General features: G+C 40.8%; 1 protein-coding gene across 4 annotated transcripts in view; it reads left to right on the top strand.

The window, feature by feature from the left end:
- znf469 (zinc finger protein 469) overlaps positions 1-12,645 on the top strand; it is a 143,157-nt gene that overhangs the window by 72,183 nt on the left and 58,329 nt on the right. For 2 of the 4 annotated variants that reach the window (XM_029841166.1, XM_029841167.1), the window contains one exon: positions 1,989-2,039. The exons of 1 other annotated variant lie outside the window; for it this stretch is intronic. The gene's annotated coding sequence lies outside the window, so the exon portion shown is untranslated. Of the gene's footprint in view, positions 1-1,988; positions 2,040-8,509; positions 8,527-12,645 lie in introns of those variants that run through there. One more of the 4 variants, XM_029841169.1, reaches the window with a different exon arrangement.

The following is a 12,645-nucleotide window of genomic DNA, read 5'->3' as shown; positions in this document are numbered from 1 at the left end:
CGTACAGGAGAAGAGAGTTCAGGAATGATCTTACGCACTTTCATGTCTTGTTTAGGCTCCAAAGGGGCGCAGATTATGGGGTACGGCTGCAGATGCTTTGCAGGAGGATTATTTGCTCCTTATCTACGATGTGGTTGTACTTTTTCCCTTTTCTGCTTTTTGTGAATCATCTTCATTGAGCAATGAGGCCTGTGGTGGCGGCTGCTCCGCTCTTCCTTCATCTCTCCTGGGGGGTGATGAAGCTGTGTGAGTCACAGGTATGAATGTGTGAGTGATTCCCAAACTTAGTCAGATATTGGTGCAATTGGAGTCTGGGATGCTAAGTTCACCTCCACCCTGCAAGTGCTGCAGACACTCACCACGGTCATCTCTCTCTCAACCTCTCTGTTATCTGGGTCTGTTTCTGTTATTCACCGAACATTGCTCAGGTTGAGGCCACATGTGCTTCGGCAAAGGAGTTAAATTGAAACAGACTGTGGTGCTGCGGGAACTTTTGGATCTTTCTGCCTATTAGTCAAACGTTGGTTTTGTCATGCAAAATGTTTATTTAAAATTCAGTTGTTTGTTGCCATACAACTTAGCCATTGGAATCTGTCTCATGCGCTCATGATGGGACAAGAACCAGGCAGCAAAACGGACACGAGGGAATTAAAGTGAATAAAACCGTCGTGTTACGAAACATTTTGCGCAGCCACAGAAGGCAAGAAGAAACAACAGCTTCAAATATAGGAAAGTATAAAGAGAAAATTATGCAATTGAGAAAGGTACAGGATCAAAACAAAAACACTTCATTTCATGCAAACAATCAGAACAAAAAAATATCTATATTAGCTGAAAAACACAGAAAAATATGCAAGCAGACTTCAGCGGCTGTACTCTGCAATCATTAAGTGCAGGATTGTGCAGCCACCACTCAGTAATTTAATGTTTCCTCTGGACATGCTGCTGAGAAAATGGGATTTCAATAGGTTTTTTTGTGTTAAAAGCTCTAAAACGTCTTCCTGAGGGGAAAGTTGTGAAGACATGGTTGAAGGGGTGGCTAAAGTCAGTATTGCACCATTTTGTACATGTCCTTGATCATTTGGATTGTTGCACCTACACTCTTCTCCTGTGTTTTATCCACTGTCTTTACTTTCCCTGGTGACCTTTGACCCTGCTGCACTTAATGCAGGGTCACTGCTAGGTCAGGCTGGTCTGTGCATCTGCTGGGATGGCTGCCTTTGAAACGTCTCCCATTTGTGATATTAAGCTCTCCTTCCACATGGTACCAGGGTGGAGAGGATGTTGAGCAACCATCTTCAATTTTTATTTATATATTAATTCTGTTAACTGACCATGCCTGTATAAGACAGAATGCATTAGATCCAAAGTACATTACGATTTAGGGTGGAACCATTTTTGGTTCTCATATTTACTGGTTTTGTAGTCAGACCGGTGAATGTTTGCAGGATTATAGTGTTAGAATCGCTTCTTCTCCCTTACAGGTCAGGTTTAAACATCTGTGCTGTAGCCAACCTAAATCCTGCAAAATCAGAAGATTCTTTCTTTTCTTACTTCTGTCAGTCAAAATAATCTGCAAATAAATAACAGAACATTCTCTTTCAATCTCTTTGAGTGAAGTTGCAAAGTTTAGTTAAACAGAGGGGAAAATATAGTTCTAATGTTCCAGTTTAATTCTTTCCAGGAGATGAAATTAAGTCTGTGGTTTGGTGAATCTGTCATAGTTTGAGCTGAAACAAATAGTAAATATTGTGAAGAAACAGCAGTAACTGGAATAAAAGCAGAGGAAATTTTAATTATGTGCTAGTTGTTATTTTTTATTTCCAATACAAAGGCGAAGCCTGCTCCAATTTCAAAGGCAATCAAAAAGCAAACACAAATATTGAGTTCAAAAACATCCTCACAAAATACCTGTTTCCACTCCAAGACCACAGCCTGATGTTTTATACAGCACGTGCACCCTGACATACCCTCTCCTTTGTTTACAGGTGGCATTTCCTTTTAGATGTTGGCAGCGTCGGTGCATGATGGCCTACATGGTGAGGGACAAACACACAAAGACCCACACACCTGGTTTATTTCAGCATTCTTTGCCATTCTTTGCATTTTATTTGGATAGAAAACTTTGTTTAATACAAAAATCTTCTGTTGAGCCTATTTTCATGCGTTTTTTTGTTGTTTTTTTGCATTTAAAAGTCTGTATTGTGCTTTTTTGAGAGGATACTTTTACAGTTTAAATAGTTTAAAAAAGCTTTCTACTGCACACTTTAAAGGCAGCGTGTGTTTATGACGGATGAAATATCATCACATCACATCATTTTCTTGTCCAACCCTCCCACATATGAACAGCCCTCCCTGACCACAGCCAGCAGGGAATAATGCATGGTTAACACTTTGCCCCTCCCAGTGAAATCCAACCCTTGTTTTATTTTCCTCTGCTGACCACCAGTGTTCCAGGCAAAGGCAGCCTGAGTCGTAGACTTCCGGTTCCAGCCCCTTCAATTACCGTACCAACGTATAAACACAATTCAGAGCGACTGAGCAACAGAAAGAGCTGTGGAGAGGGGCGTGGGCTTTTTTTTGTTTGTATCCATTTGTCCAACCTTTGGTTAGAGGTGAAAACTTGAAACAGTGAAACCGACGCGATGCCTTTAATTAAGTCGCCTTCCTGCGTAAGGTCTGTGGGCTTGCGGGAGCCGACTTAACAAAACACAATAAACTTCAGTCAATCAAGTCAAGTTTTATTTAAAGCTGAAAATCACCGTGCAGCACCGTCCCAATTCATTTCACAAGTGGAACAGAAAAAAGACAAAGCAAAAGACAAGGTAAAGCAAAAGCATTGTGAGAATATCAAATTAAAATGGATATAAGAGCCTAAAAAAAGACTTTTTTATTGCTTAAAGCCTTTTTAGAATGAATGCGCAATGTTTCAACTGCTTTAAATTCTGCGCGAAATGTTATTTACATATTTTGAAATATGTCGGTTTATCGAAACAGTAGTTTGTGCCTTCCGCTGCACGTGTGATCCTGTGAGACGACTCCTCGTGTCGGCTTGTTCTTGGCCTCCTGACCAAAAGTGTGATAATTTTAGACTTTAGTCTCTCATGGTCTGGAGCAAAGACGGCATTTTGAAATAAACTTGGAATTTAGCTTAATTGCAGTTTACAGATTTAGGAGGGGCAGCATTCTCTTCCTTATTTTCTTGCATAAATAGAGTAACTGGACTCCAAAGACATGAGGTTTAGAAGCCACAAAAGTAAAAGAACCTCAGAGGCAGAGAGGACACTTTGGAGTCTGGCTCCTTCGCTTTCCCTGCAGCTTCACCGCACTCTGCTCCTAATGTGAGATCCTTTTCTCCGCTAACCACCAGATTTGTTGTTCCCCTTCGGTCATTAGGTCACTCTGGTGAAAATTGACCATCAGTTTTATCTGATTTGTGCACAGCTGAGGTCCAGTATTTGCTTTTATAAGATATTGATTTTTGTCCAGCAAAAGAAATTGGTCCTTTGTGGTTCTCAGCCTTTGTCCGCTCTTCTCGGCCAGAGTATTTCCCATTACCTCATTACCATTATGGGATTTGTTCCCCAACATTTCTATTTTAATCTTTTTAACCAATCATTTCCATTTTAGCTGACTCACTTGTATAATATAAACATTTTCCTGTGTACATACAAATTATAACCCCATCATCCATCCACCCATTCATCCATCCATCCATCTATCCATCCATCATCTATCTGCCCATTCACCCATCCATCCATCCATCCATCCATCCATCACCCATCCATCCATCCATCCACCCATTCATCCATCATCCATCTATCCATCCATCATCCATCTGCCCATCCACCCATCCACCCATTCATCCATCCATCCATCCATCCATCATCCATCCATCCATCATCCATCTATCCATCCATCATCCATCTGCCCATCCACCCACCCATCCATCCATTATCCATCTATCCATCCATCTGTCCATCCACCCATTCATCCATCCATCCATCCATCTGCCCATCCATCCATCCATCCATCCACCCATTCATCCATCATCCATCTATCCATCCATCTGCCCATCCACCCATCCATCCATCCATTATCCATCCATCCACCCATCCACCCATTCATCCATCCACCCACCCATCCATCCATCCATCCATCCATCATCCATCCACCCATTCATCCATCCATCCTTCCATCCATTTGTCCATCCACCCGTTCATCCATCCATCAATCAATCTATCCATCCATCCATCCATCCATCCATCCATCCATGGCTTGGGATCATGAACTCCTGAGCTCTCTTTGAGTGCAGCATTTCTCAGCCACTGGGGTGCTATTATCAATATCTCCCTCTTCACTCATAAGTGGGTTATGCTGAGCAGCCACAGCAGCCAATTCAGTCCCTGCCCTTCTTCCATTTCATCATTTCCCTGCTGCCTTAGTTCTTGAAATTAGTTATTGCAAAGTTATTGAATTAGCATGTCAATGGTGGAAATGGTGAGCCCAGATCCTCTCTGTACAAAACCACTGAAATGTGTGGGACAAGAATGAAAAAAGACACAGAAGGATTTGTACCCAAACGCTGACAATAGAATGCAAAGAGAGGTTCAGACAGCAGAGCCAGGAGCCGCCAGATGTCAAAACCAGATAACCAGTCCATCATATAAATGCAAAAGAGAGTGGAAAGTCTGATCTCAGAAACCAGATGCAGAGAAAAATTCTATAAATATTCTATAAAGAAGAAATACCAAAAACGACCTGACAAGGATTTATGCCAACAGATACTCATGTAGTCAAAGAAAAATGGGGCAGGACGAGCAGGAGAAAACCACACAGGTGAGATAAATGAGGTTAGCCACCAAACAACAACACAAGGAACAAAACAACACAAATCAAAAAATTGAAAAGGCGTCTTGTGATCTGGGCTTTTTGTGTTGCTCAGATAAAGTTATTACTCTGTGAAAAAATGTCATCTAAAGAGCAATATGGTAGAAGCTACCACTGCCAGAGTAGGAAAAACTCATTTCAAAGGAAAAAAAGCAGCTGTTAGATGTTTATGTGAGGGATAAAGAGAATCCCTGTGAATAAAAGGAATGATTCATGGAGCAGCACCATGAGTTTGAAGATAGGGCAACCATGTGCCTTTGATAGAATCAAAGGAGGATGCAGCAGGTGCTTTTCATATATCCCTATGATGATCAAGATGGAGCAGAATAAAGCAGGAGATGGGACTGCCTTTAATTCATTTCATTGTTGTTCATTGCAACATTTTGCATTAATCTTAATATTTTGCTCCATTTAATGCCTAATATATTGTGTTATTTCACAATGCTGTACGTTACAAATACTCCCTTGGCAGTGGTAATTCTTGGAGATTTCTCTAAAACATTTACCGTACGCCCCAACGTATGTTTTGCAGTCAAACAGTCTTGGAACCACATCAGAGCAGAATTCTAACTATATAAGAAGCAACATGTTCTCAGTGTATCAGTTAAAAGCATAAAAATGTGGACTTTTCAGCCTCTTGCTATTAATAGTATTTGTCAGTTATTTAATTCAACCAGATCATCAGTTTTGAATGTGAAAGTGCACTCCGATAGCTTTAATAGTTCACTTTGATAAAGCAGGTCCAAGACATTTGTGTGTCAAAGTAAATTGTGCAGCTTAAAACGTTCAAAACTGTGTCCAGTGAAGATTTTAATGCTCTCATCCTGTGTTACGTTGCATTTTTAGCCACTTGGGCTGGAAGCATTTGTCAACCCATCATTCTTCTGCAGTGATTAAACCAGCCCCTCTTCTCGTGGAGAGTGTATCAACAGTCTTGGCTGGAGAACATCCTGCACAGGGATGGTTGCGAGCTTGTTGACACTGCTTTTGTTCTTCTTCCTCTGCTCTGCTCTGCTCTGCACTGACCCACCCCTTTAAGAGCTTTCTACACTGCTGACAGCTGAGAGTGATTCTCGAGGTCAGGACGCATGCACAGTTAATGGGGGGGGACCCAGTTTCATGACCAGGCCTGCAGGCTGGGACTCAGGTCTAATGCTTGCTAGTGACAGACAGGTGCGGTATCTGTGTTCCCCTCAGTGGAAGTTGTGTTTATGAATAATCAATCAGTTTTTGAACTGGATGTCATGTCCAGATGAACTTGGTATCTATTAAAATGAAAAAAAATAATAACCAAGATTTCATTTTGTTTTGCACAAAGAAGATGACATGTCAAATCATTTTAAGCGATGTAGTCAGCAGACTATTTACATGCTTCAAATTAAAAGTTGACATCACTTTAAAGCAGCTGTCATCTCAGTATAACAAATCTGATAAGAGTTCCTGTGTGGGAGGGCTTTTTCCTATAGATCAGTGAGGAATCTGAGAATCTGCCTAAAGCAGAAGGTTTCAACTCAGCACGGGCATATTAACCATCACACTGGGATCTTCCTTAAGTCACATTCAGGTAGAGAAAACAGGATGGGCTTTCATGCATGTCAGAGATCTTGCTGTGAGACTGTGCACGTTTACGTCCAGGCTCATCTCTATCCTCGCTGAACCAACCATGTTGCAACTGATGTCATGTGTAGGCTAAGACCAACTCATGCTTCCAAGTGATGCCTTCTCTCCCCCCACCCTACTGTCAAAGCCCCAGCAGTCTCCATAATACCTCATACCTCACTGTAGTTAACTCACAAGAGGTTTATGACATTGGTTAACCTTTAGCTTTAAACATATCCAGGTAAATTACATGTTTCTAAAATTTCAGCCTCTTTGAGTTTACGAACTGCAAAACGACCTGGGTGAGTAAGACAACGGTGACAGCGTTCAGGCTTGTAAAAGGAATAGGGTGTAATTACTACCTTTGTGTTGTGAATTGGTTTCATTTTATTTGGGTTTTTGGTCACATATGAGGTATACATTGGAAATACAATACTGTGCATAGAAGCTGAGGCACAGAAACCCACACAGCACCTGCTGTCTGAGATCTTCCACTGTGGGAAGTGTCCTATTGTGTCTTTGGTGCCCACAAACTAGGCCAAGACAATCAATCAAAAAACGTCATTACCCACTCTGTGTTTAATCATCTCTGAATAAAACCATTCAAGAAAGCTTTAGTTAAAAAATAAGTAAACAGTTGCAAGACAGGTTAAGTGTGACAATAGATATGTTGTACTGGAAAACTCAGTTCTTTCATAATTGATGTAGTGATCATTAAAAAAAGGTCATATGTGCATAAATAATGGTGTATATTTGTGCTGGGCTTTGTACTCCATATGGAGAGTTTTTGTCAGTGGTTTGCAGATTTATCAGCTTTATACAGAGCATAAGGAAGAAACACTAATTTCTCCAGTAGTACAAGTTAACACTGTGTCTGCGTAGCGTCTTAGAAACTTGTTTGTCGTTTTTAAAATCAGTTTATTAAAAGCTCCTATTATAGCATCTATCATGTTGTAAGACAGAAGTCAGTTCAGATGTAAGCAGAGCTATCACTGTATATGCTGTAGATTAGCTTTAAGCAAACATTGCGTAACACCAGTGTTATACAGTATTTCCAGCCATTTCACTTTGACAGGAATAGATCTACTCAGTTTCTTTGCCCTTGTCTGCTGACAGAACAGGAAAGGGGGAAAGAAACTGCATTTTCCAGTCAGAAACATTCCTGTTACAATGGAGACCAGAGACAAATGACTGAACAGTACAATTAAGGAGGCTTTCATCTTTTCAGGTTTACTTGAAGTGGTAGGTGGAGTGGTAGGCAATCAGCACAAACAAACAGTCCTGGAAAGGTCAAAACCGATGCAGAGTAACATGAGAAGTAAGAAAAAACACATCAATATATAGGGGAGGCCTTTTGTTTGAGGTTCAATCAACTGGTGGTTGGTCGCTGGCTTTCAAACCTTAGCATTAAAACACTTTGACCTTGCCTACTCAGTCACAGCTTAGGAAATGCCAAATACACATTTCTGTTGTCTTGATTTTGGTCTGGGTGGTTGGTGTTCCTGACATTTTCAGAGTTCCTGTACCTGTGGAGCAGGATGGTGTACACGGGTCCCCACCACATTTGCTGGTATTAATTAGGTGAAATGCAACAGAAACACTGGATAATTTATCTTAATTAAAGGCATCAGAGTCAGTTTGCTCTGTATTTATCTTTTCTGGATCCCAGCTGTGATATGTGTCGGTTCTGTCAGCCCCATCATGGTCAGCCACACTTTCCATGCTGTTGCACAGTTTTTTCCTTCTAATGCTCAACAGTCTAAACTACCAGCTCCTGTGTTCTGATTTCACTTTTATGTGATGGGAGTTAGTGGTTACAAGCCCTGTATCCTCATATATGCCAGATCTATCTTTATATATGTCAGAGCTGTCGTTACATGTTTCACAACTGTCTTTATATATGTCACATCTGTCTTTATGTATGTCACTAGTTACAAGCAGCGCTGCCATGGTGATGGCATCTGTGGGTCCATGGTGATGGCAGCGCTGGATCCCAGTCGGTCCAGCGTGTTTTGCAGCCACTGATACAACATGAGAGTGAGTTGATGCGATAAAATAGAGAAGTCAGGAGCTGAAGACCCAAGACTGTGGCTGGTTCATTTTCATAGGGAAAACCAACTGATTGCTGTAATTCAATCAAAGCTGCTTCTTTCAGGCTTTTCCAATTCAAGAATAGCATAGAAATATGATCCACAGCAAATATTTCTGGTTACAAGTTGGAGGCCTTTTGGATGCAAAGTGCCTGTTTGAAATCCTTTTGCTAACGAGTCTACTATAATCAACTTGAACATTAAGCCTCATTATCATACAGCGCTGGGGGAATAGGTTTGTCAGCTCATCAGTTTTCTGGAAAGAGTTGCAAAATTTTAAGCCAAAGGTTCAAATCCCCAGATTCAGAGATTTGAATGTAGAAGGTGTTAGAGTCTTGTTGGCTCCCAGGGCTGCTGTTGGTGTTTAAGGCCCTTGGTGTGGGGGTTAGCTGTATAACTGCGATAATATATTTACAAACTACAATAAGATGAGACTTTGGGTGACTATAAACAAAGGCCTACCAGTCAGTGTGATTCCTGGTCCCAACTGAACTCTTTAATCATAGAGTTGGAATTAATCACTTTAAAGTTGCCTCATGCCTCAAAGTTTCCTGTGCCTAGATGGCATGTGCCACTAAGCCTCTTTCCATGTGATATGGCAAAATCTCCTTAGAGAAAACATTGACAGCAGTGTCATCCCCACATTCCAGAGACAACTGCAGTTCTCCAGCATCCAGATTTGTAAACTTTGTGATCTTACCCTGTCAGCAACCCAGACCTGGCCTTTAATAAAGAGCATAGGATACTATTTAAGATAGATGTAGTCAGCTACATGCTACTGATGAGACATAGATCTGGCAAATTTTGTAAATGCAAATGGTGCATGGAATTCCCTCATCAGCCCTTCGTTAACAGCAAACAGTTTGCCATTTTTGTTGCTTTTCTACTGTCTCTCATCTCCTCAGATGTTGCTGCATCAATAATACCTTCAGCACCAAGTTTGGGCTTGATAGGTTATCCCTCCAGAGTTTTCCCCAGCAATATAGTTTTCATTTTATTTCAGAAGGGCTTGTATTTCCTTGGACATGTGAGAAGGAGTGAATATACCATACCAATTAAAAAAGATTACCACATAACCACAGCAATGGCTTACCAACCTTGAAAGCACAGATGTCACTATAAGGCTGGTATTATGGGAAAGGTCAGGGGTTCACCAAAAGACTCAAGGATTCATCCACTGAGAAGGATAAATGTTCAAAATACATTCAGTCTTGACTAATAGCACATGCTTACAAATCACCTCTAAGGTCACACGTGTAAATCCAAAGTTTCCTATGTTTGTATTTGGTCAAGCCGTATTTGATTAAAAAGGCTTCACACTTTCTCACATTTCAACAAGCACAAGTATTTGCTTGACTCTGAAATCCCTTTCAAGCCTAAGTAACTCCACATGGGTTTGATACGGATGGCTTTGAAGTTAATTTAGTTGCCAAATGATAATTTAGTAGCCATTGTTAAGATCAACAAATAATTTACTTAGTAACATTAAATCTAAAATGCAATAAATGAAACTGCTTCGGACCTTTCTGGCACTGTCTGCACTGTTGTGCACTGAAGTCAGTGTCATTATAAACCTCCATATGCTATTCTGGCGCCTCTGCTCATCTGTATCATTTTCATGCATCCAACCAGAATGCACATCAGGAGTCACTGAAGGGCTTTTGATCTGGATCCCCTCTGCTTCCCCCTTCAAAAGGGTGGAAGCCATCAAACCTGTCCAGCTTTAAAATAAATTCTCTACATCGAGCCATATGTCACCTAGATGGTACAGAAGTTCTATTGGCTGCTGATGTCCCAATAGAGCTACAGGCGTCCCTGGCCTCTCTGTGCAGTTGGGATTCAGGTATTGTCTCCATCTGTGGGTCCTCAATCCTGTGGAATGCCTGCGGCTCACGGCCCCAGACAGCTTTTCACAGCTTGACTGTTAGTAATTTACTCAAAAGGCATAACAGCCTTGATATGTGTGCCATATGCATGTGCAGAGAAAGGTGAACGCTCAGATGTTTAAGCTGGTATTTGCCCAAGGCATTCCTTAATGATAAGATATATTTGAGGTGGGGTTGGTTGTGTTGATATTTATTCAGATAAAACGCCTACCGAGTGTTAGAAAGACAGATTTTCTGTCATCTAGACACACGTCATGGTGCGTGTCCATAGTATAACAATTCTGCCTTAAATGATTTTAATGTTTTGGTGAGTATATTATCGTTGTTTTGGAGGGGGGTAAAGAGCAGGCAGATTTTGTCTAGCTTTTACTGCGCTGTGCTCTTGTTGGGAATCTTACTGACTGGAGGTTGGCTTGACTCTTGTTTTGGATAATTGTACAGTACCGAGGTCTGTGGTCCCCATCTCTGTCTCCATGTGGCCTAGGCTGCAAGAGCCATATTTAGGTTGCACGTCCTCCTTATCCTATCCTGTCTCATCCCCATCCTGTCTGACACACCCCCGAAACACATCAGGAGGCAGATAAAGGGCCAGCACGTGGTTGAGTGGGCAGACTTTAGGTGTCCTATGAAAACTGGCTTTGATGAGACCCTCTCAGGTTTACGAACCTTTGGTTTAGAGCACATGTATGGACCTATATTGGCATTGTTTATTATGTCAATAGATTTGGCAGCTGTATTAAGTCTGGAAAATAAGTTTAGAATGCAGAGTTGTAAAAAATGGGATTTCTGCAGATTGTACTAAAACAGTTACATGGCTAATGAATCTTCAAGGAAGCTTTGTTTTGTTCTCCATGAAACTGATAATTAACCACAGTTGTAAGAAATGAGACTGGAGACAACAGAAATGCATGACCTTTGGTGTGTGTTCATTTAACTGGCAGTTGGAATAAATTCATGTTCTGAGAAGGAATCTATTCACTTTTTTACCCATTGACTACAAGAACAAATGGCAGGTAGGTCAGATAAAGCCAATCATTCTGCTGGGAATTTGCAGCACTATGATTGTGGACTGTATTTAAACAGCCAGATGTACTATTAAAAAAGTCAAATGTGTGAATTATTGCTACATGGTAGATCAGGGACTTTTAAACATATTCCAGTTTGAGACCTAAAAAGGAATTATGTCTCCTTATGACCAAAAAGAAATAAAAAATTCCATGTCTCGCCATCAAATCCACAGTTATAAACTACCATTAAATCTGACGGCCCTCCAGTTGCACATACAACAAAAAATTCAAAGACGTGACTGACTTATTTCCATGTGGTCAGATCACTGCCTTTTGATCGCAGTACTGAGACATGGTTTGTTTGGAGATGTTGGTACATTTGGTTCCGTTCTGGAGAATCGGTTAACCCAGAAATGAGATCTCAGTCCACACTGACACCATTGATGAAGTCAGGTAAAGTTTGTTAATCCAGATTACATTTCTGAGGCTTCATAACAAAACAATGCTGCAGCCATCACCCAAACAATTTAAATACCCAAGAAACAGATACAAAATCCACATTCCTCTGTTGTAATCCAAATAACCAACTGCTTTAAGAATCTAAAAGCTGTAAAGTCCCCCATTTATATACCAAGTACAACCATGGTCAAAATTTCTGTAAATGTAAATGTAACAGTTTAACACGTATAAGGTGAAATGATCTCCAAAGGGCTAAAAGTTGAACACCAAGAACTCTTTTTCAATATTCAAACAGAAAATAGTGTCAGACCATTAATAAGCCTGTTAAGGTCATGGCTCATTTACAGTCATCATTAGGAAAGGTCACGTATAAATACCCAGAATCCTCTCCCCCTGCCCCAACAATTAGCATCCATGGGTCTCTCCCAGCAGTGGCCTAGCACTCTGAGAATGAAAATAATTAATACCCAAAAAACAGGAGAAGACTACAAGGGGATTGCAACGTGTTTCCAGCTACCCAAGTTCTCAGTTCAGAACTTACTTATCAGGAAGTGTGGAGATGAAGCTAAAATCTAGACTAAGAAAGTGATAAGAAACTCTTCTCATGCTGTTATACATCATGTTGAATGACACAGATGTAACTGAAGATACTTTTCACATTTTGTAACTGTGTATGCTTAAATGCTGTACGTCTGGGGGACTCTCCCAGGTCTT

This window comes from Takifugu rubripes, chromosome 9 (genome assembly GCF_901000725.2).
Source record: "Takifugu rubripes chromosome 9, fTakRub1.2, whole genome shotgun sequence".
In the NCBI taxonomy this organism is placed as follows: domain Eukaryota; kingdom Metazoa; phylum Chordata; class Actinopteri; order Tetraodontiformes; family Tetraodontidae; genus Takifugu; species Takifugu rubripes.
Note: the sequence above shows the minus strand (reverse complement) of the source record. Positions and strands in the feature narration are given on the sequence as shown.